The sequence below is a fragment of the Hypomesus nipponensis genome, chromosome 27, assembly GCF_054491055.1.
Source record: "Hypomesus nipponensis isolate SF chromosome 27, ASM5449105v1, whole genome shotgun sequence".
NCBI lineage: Eukaryota > Metazoa > Chordata > Actinopteri > Osmeriformes > Osmeridae > Hypomesus > Hypomesus nipponensis.
In genome coordinates this window covers 2,062,273-2,078,131 of record NC_140387.1, presented here as the reverse complement: position 1 = coordinate 2,078,131, position 15,859 = coordinate 2,062,273, and positions in this window count along the sequence as shown.

Genomic DNA, 15,859 nt, shown 5'->3' with positions numbered 1-15,859 from the left:
TTTGTCGTAAATCCACAACACAAGCAATGCTGAGAGAGAGAGAACGGAAAATTCAGGATTCATCTCAGAGCACAAGGAAAATGTTGTCTAAATCTGAAAACATCTCAATCTGTCCGTCGGGAGCAGTAGGACATGAAGAGATCCCAGATTCTGTGTTTTCCACTGTTGTGCTGCTTCACCTCCGGGGACCTTATTAGACTGTAGGTCACTGCACGCTGGGCCCCTCACAGGACTGACTGTGGTGTCCATGTTGCAGCTTGTCGCGATTAATTAGGCATCAGCATCCTGCAGCCACACATGGGGAGGGGGGGAGGGAGGGAGGGAGGGAGGCAGGGAGGGAGGGAGGGAGGGAGGGAGGGAGGGAGGGAGGGAGGGAGGGAGGGAGGGAGGGAGGGAGGGAGGGAGGGAGGGAGGGAGGGAGGGAGGGAGGGAGGGAGGGAGGGAGGGGGGAGGAGGGGGGGGGGGGAGGGAGGGAAATAGAGTCTGTGAAATGGGATGCATCTCAGACTAGGTGGGGTGAGGGGAAAAGGATGTGGGGTAGAGGGTGGGGGTCGGGGGCATGACCCCCCAGGCTGGGGTTAGGGGGTGAGGGTTCGGTGGTGTGGGGGTGGGTGAGGGGGTCATGTGGTTAATGAGGAGATAAAGACTGAAGCACATCATCATGAAGAGAGGATGGGATTGCAATGAGGAGAAGGGCTCCTGAGATAGTTTCCACTTTTCAAGAAAGGAGCCAGACATTGAAAGCCTGAGAAGTTGTAGCCGGTTCGAATCCGGCCATGCTCAATGATGTTGAGCTACTTGCCTCGCGGGAAACGTCCCTGGACTTACTGTAAGTCGCTCTGGATAAGAACGTCTGCTAAATGACTACATCTAAATAGATAGAGACATCCTGCACATTGAGGCTTAAAGGAGATGGACCTGAGAAAGGTAGGAAGGCACCTCAGGCTTGCACGTACACAGCAAGACTTATTGCAACTCTCTTTTTAACTCGCGATGTCCAAACGCAGGGAACACATCACATTTGGCTTTGAGAGAGACGATTGAAACCATATTTCACGGTTGTAACACAGGAGAAAGGGGGCAATGGAATAGTGACTTGAGAACGCAGTTTCAATTGATGCATTTAATCTCGGGGGAGTTTTTATATGCAGTATGCTGACAGCCCGTTTGAAACGTTATTGTGCTGATTTGTCAAATGTCAGTAAACTTTGTATGCAAGATGATGTTTGTAGTGTGTTCCAAACTGGTACACACCTCTTATGTGCAATACAGCTTGATGGGGGGGGTGGCTGAATTGAATGAGGGACTTTGGAACAGTGCTGTGACAGACAGAATCACCACAGTCAGGTGATCGAGGAAGAGGAGAAGGGGGGGAGGAGGGGGGAGGAGGAGGGGGAGGAAGGTTCTCTCAGGACTTGGAAAGACCTGAGTCAGCACAATGAAGACTAATTTAGAAAAACATGCATCGCATGTAAACTGTATTGCATGTGAAACTAAATGAAGCAGATGACTGATCAATTAACAGCTAACGCTAGATATATTATTGACTTCCTGAAAAGGCAACAAGGAGAATCAAATCAGCAAAACAACTGAATTACAGGACACTCAAGGGAAAGGAAGAAAATAAATTGAAACATTACAGTTTTTTTGTTGTTGAATTGAACACACAATCTACACACATATACCGTTTTGTGTAATAAGTACAATCCCGACAAAGGAAATAGTTCCTTGAATACCCAATAACAGGTTATGCTGTGTTGGTGTGAGCCTATTTATCTCTCACTGTCTTTGTCAAGCCTTAGGTCTGTAATTAGCTGCCCAGTGTGCATCTGAACATAGAGTAACTGCCCCCATAAGAGTCTACTTCTCTGGGGCTATCATGTCTAAATTACTGTGCCACCAACCAGTAAGACTCCTGGCACTTGTGAAATGAGACGCAGGCCGCAGGAACAGCCGTGCGAGAGAGAACGAGGAGGAGCTGTGCTGTGACATTCAAATGAGCAGGTGATCGTTTTGTATCTGCACGGCGATGAATGAAGACCTGAGTTGGTTTGTCCCTCTGACAGATGCCACAAGTCACAATTTATTTGTCAGCGAATATCGGCGGGCATGAGCAAATCCGCTAGCAGATTCAACAGGAGGATCAAATTTGAGAAGTATTTTGAGTTTGTGTTTCTTGGGAGATTAAAACGTACATGTCTGCAACATGTCACCTCAAACCTTCTAAAGAACATATATCCCACTTAAGACGCAGCATCGACTACACCACTATGTTACACAAACCGCTGTCTGAAGGTCTTTAGTTCAAGGCTGTCTGAGGCAAGGCTGTGGCACTGGGCTTAGAGCAGAAACCGTGTCATGGCATCCATGGAAGAAACTAGAAGGAGAATTAGACGGTGCGGAAAAGCAAAACAGGGGAGCGATGACAATTATCCAGCTCTACAGAACAACACAATTATAATCAGGCGACAGTCGCATTCATGAAAGGGATCAGTGCGTCATGGTTCGTGTATCAGTTTAGTTTGGTTTTATCCACTTGTCTACGTTTTTTGCTCCAGATCCATCGACGATTTCCCTCACCAGCCATGATTGAAAGGTGATCAAGTGGCAATCCATTACTGCTCTAATTAACGCTGCCCACATTTTGGACCTATAGTAATGCGATAGACGCATTGCCCCCTCCGTAGAAACATGCCCACTCATTTTTCTCCGGGCCCACCCACACCTCAGCCACCTCAACCACCTCATGCCTGTGCTTGACAGACACGGCGTTGTATTTAATTCAGTACGCAGCAGAGTTAACAGGGACGTGTTCAGCACAGCGGAAATCTGTCTTCCAACCGACACACCTGAGGGAGGACGCTGAGAGACTCCCCAGTTTGTCCTGTTGGCCCTCACCTGCTGAGCAGCTAGGAGGGCGAGACAGCCCCCCACCCCCAAGGAGGGTGTTGGCCCAGTTTGGAGGGAGAAGGGAGGAGAAAAGGGGAGAGGGAGGGGGTGGTGTTAAAGGGGGAAGGTAGGGGGTGAGCTTCTCCGACTGCCACAAGCTGGGTAGCTGTTCAATCAGGCCCCCGGTGGAAAAGTTCAGAGGCGTCACAGGGAGCCGGCTGCGTGGTGGGGGGTTGGGGGGGGGTGGAGGTTGGGGGGTTGGGGGGGGGGGGTGGAGGGTGGAGAGAGGGGGGGCTAGCTTCAGGGGAGATCCCTCCCAGAGCACTCGTCCTGCCTGATCTCAGCAGGTGAGCTCTCCAGAACAAGTGTCTCTCTGAGGGGGTTAAAGCTGGGGCCGGGAATGGGTGGTGGGAGGGGGTGGGAGGGGGTGGGACTAGATGTCCCAAACCCTCACTAGGCTCTGAGGGGAGGGTATGTAAATAAAGACTGAAACAGGGGGACCAGGCAAGAAATAACAGCCCTCTCCTTCTCTTCCCTATCCTGATTCCTCTCCCTCTCCTCCTCTCCTCTTCATCCCTCTCCTCCTCTCCTCCACATCCCTCTCCTCCTCATCCCTCTCCTCCTCATCCCTCTCCTCCTCTCCTCCTCATCCCTCTCCTCCTCATCCCTCTCCTCCTCATCCCTCTCCTCCTCTCCTCCTCATCCCTCTCCTCCTCGTCCCTCTCCTCCTCATCCCTCTCCTCCTCATCTCTCTCCTCCTCATCCCTCTCCTCCTCATCCCTCTCCTCCTCATCCCTCTCCTCCTCGTCCCTCTCCTCCTCATCCCTCTCCTCCTCTCCTCCTCATCCCTCTCCTCCTCATCTCTCTCCTCCTCCTCCTCTCCTCCTCATCCCTCTCCTCCTCTCCTCCTCATCCCTCTCCTCCTCATCCCTCTCCTCCTCGTCCCTCTCCTCTTCTCCTCCTCATCTCTCTCCTCCTCCTCCTCTCCTCCTCATCCCTCTCCTCCACATCGTGGAGAAGGAACAGGGGATGGTCTGAGTGGAGACTGGATGAAAGGTAGCTATAATCAATCTAGACAGTCTTGGCATTTAACTGGGGCATGGGGTATATAAAGGGAATTCACCGACGTCAGGGAACGATTTTGTTCTCTCACACCGACCCTGGTGTGCACCGATGCACACGGCACACATTGGCGTGGTTCAAACCGGGGGCACCCCCCACAACTCAGAAATCCAGCATCTTCCTCTTCGCTCTATTTCCTTTTTTCTTCTTCTTCTTTCAGGTCTCAGGACAATGGAAAAGGACCGTGGGGTTATGAGATTGTTGTCAATTACTTATTCACCATCAGAACTAAAGAGAGGAAACACAACATTGGAACAGCTGCTCATCTCTCGTGTGTGTGTGTGTGTCAGAACTACTTGGGGAGAAGCATACAGATCTCTCTGGACACAGCTGTCCCAATCTGACCACAGACTTTCAAACAATGTGTTTGCTCAGTGATTTGAGGCGGAGAGGACAAAACCCATTTCAGCGAGACCAAACAAATCTATTTGCATTCATTCCGCATGTTGGGACTTGGATACCCCCCACAGTGTAGAGTTTTTTTTCCCAGGATTTTCTTTATACTGAAACTAATCTTCCCAATCGTGATGAATTGGTTTAGACCTGCTGCAGAAGTCAGAAAGGAGTGTAGAATGTGCTAAAAGTCTTGTAGCAGACTAGGGGAGAAGAAACTGCCAATCGTTTATTATCTCTGTGTCGAAAAATTTGCAAAGGACGTTTTCGAGAGACATTTCAGGAATCCAATAATTTTCCCCGCGTGCTAACTGTGAAACGCCAAGCTGCGGTGGCTGTCTTGGTGGTGTGAACACCCATCAGGAATACATTTACAGAGCCGCCTGTTCATCGTCTCCCCTTTACCGGCTCCTAAACGACCCACTCATGGCAGCTTGTCTCGACAGAAGGGCATCATCATCTGTATCACTAGGTGTTTATTGGGCTAAAGTAGAGGAGGATCCAACTGAATACAAACAACACAGTCTAAGCATGTGGTTCTGTTTGAGCATCTCTATAGGCTGGGTGTCACAGGATTTCCGCGAAGCATGAAAGCTTTCTTGAACGAATACTTTCTCGTACAGTTTCACTGCATCTGCTCAATCTCATTAACAGCATGCCAACATTGTCTTCATTTAACTTTACTTTGACCCCTCTTGCTCGGATTGAACACGTAAAGTCACAATCCAGCAAATGTGGTTAGAGCAAACACACCAGCCAGTTTACCCTTCTTCCGACAGCTCTTTGTCACCCCCTCAATATCACGCCACCATGGAACAAACCTTTCTATTTCCTTCACCAACGAACGCCACAACACATCATGGCCTCACCTCGAGAGTCCTGTAGATCATCAGACACGAAGGTCTCTGACCTCAGCTGGCAACCTTCATCAAACCACACAGATCGACGTTCTAACCTCCAGCTCTCTCCAGACCAACGAAAGGACCTTCCCCCATCATCCTTCTATCTTCTGTCTGACATTGAAGGCTAGGTGGGCTCGTGCTCTAAGGTGGTGGTACCATGGCCCTGGGTGGAGGGAGGAGGGTGAAGCTGTTGGAATGGCTCGGTCACGACGCCCAACGTTCCGCAGATGCGACCCTCACACACGAGCACACGCGTGTGTGAGGACACCCCAGTGGGCATGCGCCCGCACACACACGCACGTACCAGCCGTGTGGGTGCATGGCCTCACACGTGTGTTTTTCTGTTTCAAACAAACCTGGAAAACAAATCCAGGAAAATGAGAGAAGGGTTTATTATTTGAATGCATTTTGAAGCTAAGTGCTCTGACAGACTTCAAATTATGCATTGGAAGGAAGAGGGGTTGTTAAACGCACACACACACACGCGCGCGCACACACACGCACACACACTCCACTTCTCTATCTCCAGTAATTCGTTTTGAGAGCTTGCCTTGCCTCTAGTCAAACAAGTGGAGAATATGTCTGAAACGCCGAGGCGTTTGAAGTGAGGAGTCAAATGAAAAGTGTGTGTTCGTAAGGGTGGACGTACAGATGCAGGCTGTTTGCATGGAGCCCTGTTTCCCTGCCTCTCATGATGCGATGGACACTGAGCCAGCAGCGGGTGGGGCTTGGGTGGTCTGGGGGTGGGGCTTGGGTGGTCTGGGGGTGGGGCTTGGGTGGTCTGGGGGTGGGGGTTGGGTGGTCTGGGGGTGGGGCTTGGGTGGTCTGGGGGTGGGGCTTGGGTGGTCTGGGGGTGGGGCTTGGGTGGTCTGGAAGACTGTAGACGGAGGTCAACTCATTCTCCATGTCACAGACGATTCCTCGCTTCCCCGACGCCCTTGGCGCATGCCTGAGAGAGAGGGTCTGGAACAGGGGAGACAGTCTCAGGCCTGGAGCGTAATGACTCTGGCTGGACACAAGTGGCGCTCAGACAGACTCATGAGCCTCTAGTTCAGGGAGCCAGGATCATCAGGCAGCCAGAGAAGAGAGGAATTCAAGTTCGAGCTGTGTTGACCTGTGTCTGTCAGGCTTGACATCTTGCTTGATTGGTCAGGGTCGGTAAAGTCAGTCAGGGTTAGGGTTGGGGTTAGAAAAAGTTGATGTATTTTGTCACAAGCAAGCTCTTGTCGCTGGATCTCGTAACACGAACGCTTTCTTGTCAAGAGAGCCGAGATTGAGCGCTTCAATTGGTTTCATGAATCATCGAAATGCTTCAACCTATAAACCGATACTTAAATGCTCTTGATTGAAATTAGCTCACAATATGTCATCCGTCAAACAGGCGTAATTTCCCCGAGCTGTAAACATCCATTACCGTACGAGGTGTGCTCTCCTAGTACTCACAAGGCCACTTGTGTTCTTAAAGCAGGTGAGTAGACGCTTCAGAAGAGCAGGAGGGAGATGTGTGTGTGTGTGTGTGTGTGTGTGGGGGGGGGGGGGGGGGGCGGGGTCAGTCACTGTAAATGGGTTCTGATTTCAATCAGGGTAAGGGTCCACCGTGACATCCAGTTTGCTCTCTGCTTCAGTGAGCCTCTCATGAAAATAGGGCTCACGGCTCATGGAGATCCTAGTTCTGATGAAATGTGACCCCCAGCCTCACGCGTTCTAATTTCCCTCAGACATGATAAATCATTCTGAGCCTCTGTTCATTATCACAGCAAGTTTCCTTTAGAACGGCAGAGCGACGACCATTAATTGGAATATCTCTAAGGAGTAAAGGACCTTTTCACATGAACGTGTTAAAAAAGAAACACAATTTATCTTCTAATCTCCTCTTCAAATAGCCTGATATTATCTGGGAGGCCATTCCAAGTCAATTAAACCATGTATCACTGGTCATAACCTTGTTTGTATGATTTTAAATTAAATATTTGTCAACCTATTTTAGCAGTTCCACAGATGGATGTCAAACCCCGAATATTCCCGAGCCTGAGTTCCTTATCCTCAAAGGGAAATCTAGCCGGTGGCGCCGAGCCCTGGGTCTGTCCCTGGATAAACAGCTCCCCAGATAGATGCCTGCAGGCCACGATAATGCCACCGCCGATTAGAATCCTTGACACAAATCCCGGGCCCTGTTTGAAGCTGCAGGTCCTCTCCTCGCTCTCTCGTTTTCTCTGGGTTGCAGGTGTCTGCTGATGACACAGCCCCAGGAACAGGAACACAGATCAAATGGATTCTCATGAACTATTACTGCCAGTTTGATTGAACTGTCAGGTCAGCAGCCATCACTTTTGATTTCGGACAAACATGACAACGCTGTGTGTCCAATCTCCTTCAATTTACCAGCAGAAGCACGAATGGGAGAAGGAGAGAGGATCGTTCTTGTTCGGTGTTTCCTGATTTCTCGGAGACAGGTTGGGGAGCGTTGTGTTAGGGTGTGAGCTTACAGTGACTTTGCACAGGGAAAAAAAAACCCATCTTGTATTCTCGCCGGAAAGTTATTCTGAAAAGTTAAGCCGTACGCTTTCTGAATATTATCCATTAAATACATGGTAATCAAAAGCATGGACGTAGAGATCAAAAAGAAGCTCTTCGGGGGTTTCCCTCTAATAGTAGATCCACTGGCTTTGCCTGTTGAAGCATATCAAATGTATAAAACCCTCCTGGAACCTTTCAACGGTCTTTGATGGATGCGGCGTGCATGTGTGCGTGAGAGCCAAACATCACACTACCCTCTCAGTTCAGGCCCCTCAGCCCTATCATCCTCTCAAAACAGGAAGTGACTCATCACGATCAACGATATTATCGGAAGAACTACGATATCAGACGTTTTTTTGAAAAAGAATAAAAGTACACTTTCCAGTTTGAAGGAACGCCACTTGTTCATCAGAAAGTATAAATCGTTTTTTTTCTTTGGTTCAGAATAGTAAAATTCCTCAGGATAAATTCAGCCTACGGAGATTCCGGAAAGAGGAGAGGATATCAGACGTTTCTGAAGCGAAAGCATGTTTCCTAATCCGTGTAGTTCCCTCCAACCAAGCAAACCTCTCACTATCTGTGAAACTCCATCCACAGATTCCCACTGCTCTTTTATCCCAGCAACAGGAGTCTCAATCAGTCTCCTTCCCCCTCTACCCTCCCGGTCTCCCCTCCCAGCACTGGTGGGCGATGAGTGCGAAATCCCTTCGCCCATAAACATCCCGCTGAATGTGGAACCCCAACGCTAGCTGAAGTGGATAGATCACCATCACCTCTGGTTATGACATGCAGAGCTGTGCACTTCACTGCTGGGGATAGGGGGGTGGGGGGATGGAGGGTGAGGGGATGGAGGGTGAGGGGGGGTGGGGGGATGGGGGGTGAGGGGGGGGGCTGAAATGGGCTGGGAGCAATACATCAACTGTAGCACAAAGAGATGAATGAATGCATCTTTTACAGCTGTGTGTGACTACAATATGTTGGGGAGATCTGATTAGATTCTAGATGTAGGGGCTTGTCCTGGCGTTCTGTTGTATAGAAGGGTTTTCAATCTTACATTACTAGGTGGTTTGATGCATGGCATTTATTCACACACACACACACACACACACACACAAACACACTCCTACACATACACACACACACACACACGGAAGAGGAAGATAGCAGTGGTGGGCTCAGGGTAGTGGGTCTAAAGCCCTCAGGCTCACATCCTGTGGGTTTTAAAGACAAAAGAATCTTAGGGGCGCATTGGTAGCTCACCGGATAAGTGTGAGCTCTCTCTCTCTCTCTCTCTCTCTCTCTCTCTCTCTCTCTCTCTCTCTCTCTCTCTCTCTCTCTCTCTCTCTCTCTCTATCTCTGCCCTTCCTGTCATCCTTCACTTGGAATCTGTCCAACAAAGCTTGAAAATTTCCCCCACAAAATACACCTTAATTATTTTTATTGTTTTTGATCAGAGAACCTTTCAGAGATTGTTCCCAGTCCAGAACCTCCCTCGATCCAGCCCAGATCCCTCTTGGCCACAGTGGATCAAGCACAGCTCCCGGGGTTAATTGCATGTGACACCGAGTAAAACCGCTCATCTTAATGGTTTTTCAGCATTCGAGTAGAGCTCAGCGATGGCATGGCCTTCCCCTCTCTCCCTCCTTCCCCAGATACTGTCTGAAGTTCAAAAGTTGTATTTTCGCGAACGAATGATGAATATGGTTCGGGAAGGCTCCAACAGCTAATTAATCTGAAAAATTATGGAAGTAACATTAAGAAATGGACCTTTAGACACTTCAAAGTGATACAAGAGCCAGTGCTGATAAACATCAACATCGTTAAGTTGATTTGATGAGCAATTTGTAATTGCCCTGAGAAAAACGGTTATTTTCTTACATCAAAGAATTCATCTTAATGGTGCAACGAACTAGTTTATTTATGGAGACAACAAGCACATCTGACAATGAAGTGATTTGTTGATATGTGGAGATGGTGATGTTCCTGTTTTTTGCCCCAGGACATGCAGCACAAGACGCAGTACTGTGTAACTCTGTAACTCTGTGTAACTCGCAGCGTCTCGTATATAGTAAGAAATATATGTGATGTCTTGACACTTGCTTGGTTTACGTTAACTGTCAACACAAATTAACACATCTCCAGTAATCTATTATTCAAAACTTTGGAAGGATTAATAAAGCACAGTAAAGCAAGTGCTGCTTTATGAGGAGGAGGTCCTTGCAGTACTGTAACTTAACAATGACCTTACAGCACTTGGGGGAGTTAGACAAATGTGTTTGGGATTAGAAAACAGAGGTTTGCATTTTCTTTTTCCAGAGAGAGCTTTATCTATGTTTTCCAGCGACTGAAACATTCTGTAATTGCCCCATTCAGACACACGCTGTTCATCCTTCCCTCTGTTTTACATTCGCAATACGCTTAGAGAGCAGCCAGACGAGTCATCAGACTTATGTTGTCGAGTAAACTTTCTAGGTCTCTGCGAGACAGTTACTTTTTAAATGGTTTCGTGTGAGATTGCTGGCCATCTTGCTGGCCCTGAAGTGTGGCTCCCATTAGTGACTGAACTGGCCCCTGAGGGCCCGAGGACACAGGGAAGGTAATTACAGAACACACTGCTATTAATTACCTTCTGCTCTCACGCTCCAGTTGGAATTGAACTTTGTACAGATGACTTACTGGAGGGAGAAAACACGACATCGGAAGTTCAATGAGACACTTTCCTCTGTCATTGCTGAGGAGGGAATCCTTCTCCACATCGGTTAATGAGGCCTTACCAAGAAGAAAAAATGTACATCTTGTGCAGTATCGTCCTTTTGTCATAGTAGTTACCCTCCAAAGCGCAGTTTTCTGAATAACACCGAACCTGAATTATTCCTGAACTTTCCGCTGCAACACCTGCGTCAGGACTTGTGATTAATCTGTATTGTGGGCTCTGGACTCCATTATAGCAGCCTTCAATAGTCGATTTTCATCTCCGTTTGCCTTGGTGTAAATGTCCCCTGTTTAACAGCGTTAGTTTACGGTGTAAAACAGCATCCAAATGGATGTTGCCATCAGCTCTGTATTGTATTCGGGCCATTGTATTCCCTCACACTCTGACATTCTATTTCACTTTTAAGGATTCCAACAGGCACCAAACTGGTTTTTACTGAAACGTTATGGGTGAATGGGGCCTGAAAATAAATGCATTTGAGCACAGGTGATGTTTATATTATAGTAGTGATTCAGAAGTACAGACTCGGAGATTTAAAACTGAATTAATTTGTTCCTCCTTTTTCAAGAGACTGTGGGACAATGTTTCTGTTTTTCACTTTCCCCACCCCCACCCCTCTCACCCCCTCGACAGCAAACATGACACCAATTACCCTTAAAAACCTTTCATCACACTGATATTAATTTTGACAAAAAATGCCCTTCATTTCACTTGCTCCTGTCACACGTTTGAACAAGGTCACAAATAAAAATGATTCCTGATCTCATATTAAATCCTAATTCCCCTTTGTCACCCAGTCAAATCTCTTACGCCCAGCATCCAGGCAAACTTGTCCTGACCCGCAGCAACACAGACACTGAAGACGCCCCGGCTCCTGTGCAGTAGGGGTTCTGTGGGGAGCAGGAAATAACACTAGCCATTGTTCCCAAGGGTCTCTTTGGCAGCTATGATGCATTTAGTTACTTACCTGGCCAGAAATCATTTCCTTTGCACATCCCTCATCTCCAGCTGAGCCATGCAGGGCACCAATAAGATACATCTTTTCCTGTTATGGCCGTCCCCCTGCCTCGAGACACACCGCCAGCCTTTGGTTCTCAGCAGGGAGTTCATCTGATGTACTGTGTCGCACGTCAGTTGTGGCGATGCTCTCCATGCATCACACTGGGATTTAAGGAGGGAGAAGACCGCTGGCCCCAGCGCACGACGACACAGCAGATGTCTGAAACAGAGGATGAGGTGCATTGTGGGAATGGCATGGATGATGATGATGATGATGGTGATGATGGTGGTGATGGTGATGATGATGATGATGGTGATGATGGTTATGATGATGATGATGGTGATGATGGTTATGATGATGGTGATGATGATGATGATGGTGATGGTGATGGTGATGATGATGGTGATGGTGATGGTGGTGATGATGATGATGATGATGGTGATGGTGGTGGTGATGATGATGATGATGATGATGATGATGGTGATGATGATGATGATGATGATGATGATGATGATGATGATGATGATGGTGATGATGATGGTGATGGTGGTGATGGTGATGGTGATGATGGTGATGGTGATGGTGGTGGTGATGATGATGATGATGATGGTGATGATGATGATGATGATGATGATGGTGATGATGATGGTGATGATGGTGATGATGATGGTGATGGTGGTGATGGTGATGGTGATGGTGATGATGGTGATGATGGTGATGATGGTGATGATGAGGATGATGGTGATGATGGTGGTGATGATGATGGTGATGGTGATGATGATGATGGTGATGATGATGGTGATGATGGTGATGATGAGGATGATGGTGATGATGATGGGGGTGCGGAGCATGAAGATAATGATGTTCTTGAAAAGGGTTCACACCAGAAGACCTTATTCATAGTAAGTGTCGAACTGGAGCCATGTAGGGGTGCTGCTGGCTGTAAATTAGGAGTGTTAAGACTCTGTCCTGTGAAGGCGGTGACTGACAGCACTAAGGTCCCGAAGTATCCTGCATAAACGACCTCTACCCGATTCTTTCCAGAAGGACGACTCCAGAACATGAAGGGCAGCTTGTGCTGTAGCAGTACTCCAAACTCCAACGCACAGTAGCGTTTTCGTCTGCGTGGCCGAGAGCGTAGATGAGCAGTCTCTGTGAGAGCCAATTAAAGCTTGTTTACTTTCCTCCTCCGTCTAATTAACGTCACCGGCTCCTTTTAATGACCTGGAAACAGAGTGTGATTAAAACACAAGCCCTCGAGGCGACCGAACGTGATGCGCAAGACCTCAATTGCGCTGAGGCTTGGCTTTGTGTGGGACAGCTTCCCCCCCCCCCATCACTACTGGAGGTCGACAACAATACAAATATGAATGGAAACCCCTTTCTGCTTACTCACAACCCAAAACACACACACACACAATTGTCATCTGCGACAAAATCCAGCTATTGCTAGAAAACGTTCAGCTCCTACTTTGGAGTTCTTCGAGAAAGTAAAATGGGTTCCTCCAAATCCGATCCGATTGAACCAGCCTTGAACTGTCCTTATTGTCCTGTGGAACCTAGGAGGCATTACCAGACCGCTCATTACTCACTGCATAATACACCAGACTCCGAAATGCAACTTTGGGTGGAAATTGTTGACCCCAGGAACTCCCATTGTCTCTTTGATCCTTTTCTCACTTTCTCTTCTTCCATAGTCTTTCTTGCTTGCTCATTTTTTCAGTGTCTAAACTATAATTGGGTGATGTTTTTTGAAGCACTGACATTTATAAATGTCAATATCATGCAGACCCAAGGCAAACGATAATCTGACAACTGATTAGCTTTCCCTTGTTGGGAGTTGAAGAACTGGGATTTTCTAAATTTAAGATTGTGTTTTGGAATGGTCGGATGGTCCAATCTATACGTGATTGTGGGAGGTAAAGTGAGGTGCGGAGATGTATGTTGTTATTGTAGTCATTGAGAAAATAATGAGATCAAAAGATCAAAAGAGAGAGGCAGAGAGTGCGGATGATCGTACAGTGTGTGTGTTTGTTTGTGTCTGTGGTGTGGTGTGTATGTGTGTGTGTGTCAACCTGCCGGCGATACGCATCATGTTTGTGTGTGCGCCAATCTGCGGGCGATACATATGTGTGTGTGATTGTGTTGAGTCTCCCTGGGCTGGCTGGAGACTGCTGATAAGGACTGCTGCGTGCTGTGCAGCTCATGGTTCAGGGTTGGTGAGCTGCAGTGGAGCTACAGCTCCTATCTGTTATCTGGAGGGTCCTGGTGGTCTCCTCAGGACCACGTCTCCAGGCCCCAGTAACGAGGGCGACTAATTACCAATCACAGCCCTCCCCTCAGGAGATAATTACTACTGTAAATCATTGTATTTGTGTTTGCCGACAAAGCAAAAACAGAATGAGATGCACAGTCCAGTAAATCTTTGCATGCAGTACAGGCTTCCTAAAACAGCTGTGATTGCGAGAGCTAGCGTGGTCATGAAAACGGAGAAGGTTTTGCTTTTTGCTTTCCTCTGACCTCGGACTCACCAGACACCCCTCTGTCCTCTAACCTCCTCCGTCGCCAGGGTGATCGGAGGACGAACGTCCAGGCTGGTCTGAAAAACAAACATCAGCAGGAAGACAGAACACTTTGTCAGATCAGCTAATTGAGTCATTGGCCCAAACCAGGGGCCATTTATTACCCCCCACCCCTCCATCTCCCCCCCCCCCCCACAGGCCAGTCCTCCTGTCCTGCCCCCAGCCTCGTCTCTCTGTGCTGCTGTGACACAGGGCTGCCCCCCCCCCACATCTTCCATTTATCACTGCAGGATGATCTCTTGGTTTAAGTGGAGGTGATGAAGATGACTACAGGACCACTGTGGACACAGCAGGACCCTCCAGGCTAAAGCGTCCCGATCAATCACAGGCCTATCTGGGACAAACGCGTATCTGGAGGGGAGACAGGCTCATGGACCTGACACACAAAATAAACACTAACAATACTTTTCATAAGACTCGGAGCATGTGACAAACATGGAAAAGGTGACAAACATGCCAAGCTACGGCACCACAAGGCATCGACACTGAAGCATTCATGGAAACATTTTCTACATTTCCTTCCTTTGTAACACTGGCCTCACAATCTTATTCTGTCATAGAGAGATTCAGAGTCATTTGGCTGAAGTACGAATTGGTTCTAAGGCTATGAAATACTTGCTAAAGACATATTGTCAATCTCTTTTCTGTCTTCCTGACATTTCAGACGTGTTTGGTTTCTGAAATATTTCTTGCTCAGTGTATACTGAATAAAAGTCTGCACTGTAAGCTAATTGGAGAAGTCATTTGAGGACTACTTCGACCTAGGTTTTGTTCACTGCCTTCATACAAAAACTGTGAAACTGCCTATTCTTTTTGTGGAGTGTTCATATTGACACATCAATCGTTAACACAGCAGTTTCAAAACACAGGACAGAATCCTCACAGGAACCATCTTGCAAATTTTACTGGGGTTAAGAAAGATTTTGAGTTTTAGGACGTTTTTTTAAGTGGGCAAACTGTTAAGTGGGTGTCCCAGTGGTCTCTGCAACACCTCCCAATCAGCAGTTGAACAGCTGTAAGCGCACTGGTGATGTTAGCAGGCATTCATCCCCGATTGGGATAACGTCTCTTTCTCTGAAACGTTTGTACTGCATGAGAGTGTAACCAACTGCTGTTCACACGAAGGCTATTAAAAGGAGAGGGAGTTTTTCTGGCTCACGGTTGATTGGATACTAGGAGTTCTCTGATGAACTCCTCTCAATATTCTCTCAACAGAAACCAAGACTTTTGCTCATTTTTTATAATTGTTATCTTGATATTGGAAATCACTGCAGAAAGATAGTTAGGGAAAACCTTCAACCGCCTGCTCACCTTCTCAGCATGTGACAGCGAGGTCTTGAAATATCCATTGTAGTTTATTTTCTTTTAAAAACTATCATTTGGCCTTTCTTTACCGAACAGGACAGGAGATCTTCTTTATAGGACAGGAAATGGCATCAGCCGTATTCAAGCCCAGGTTCCTGTGTTAGGTCTATGGCCTTAACAGTACCTCTTGCCTAGGGGGCTCTCCGTGGCAACCCATTTCTATCGTAATTTTTTTAATATTAATTTAAAAGAGAGATGAAGCTTCAGTTTGGAGTCTTCCAGTGTCCATCTCCAGAGAGGGCGTCCATGTTTTCTTATCGCATTAACCGTCATTTAGCAGAGAGCTGTGGGACTCGGACAACAACAGCAGCAGGGAGGGTCTGAGGAGAGAAGAAAGGTCCCTCTCACTGGGAGTCCCTGGGGACCTGCGCTCTAA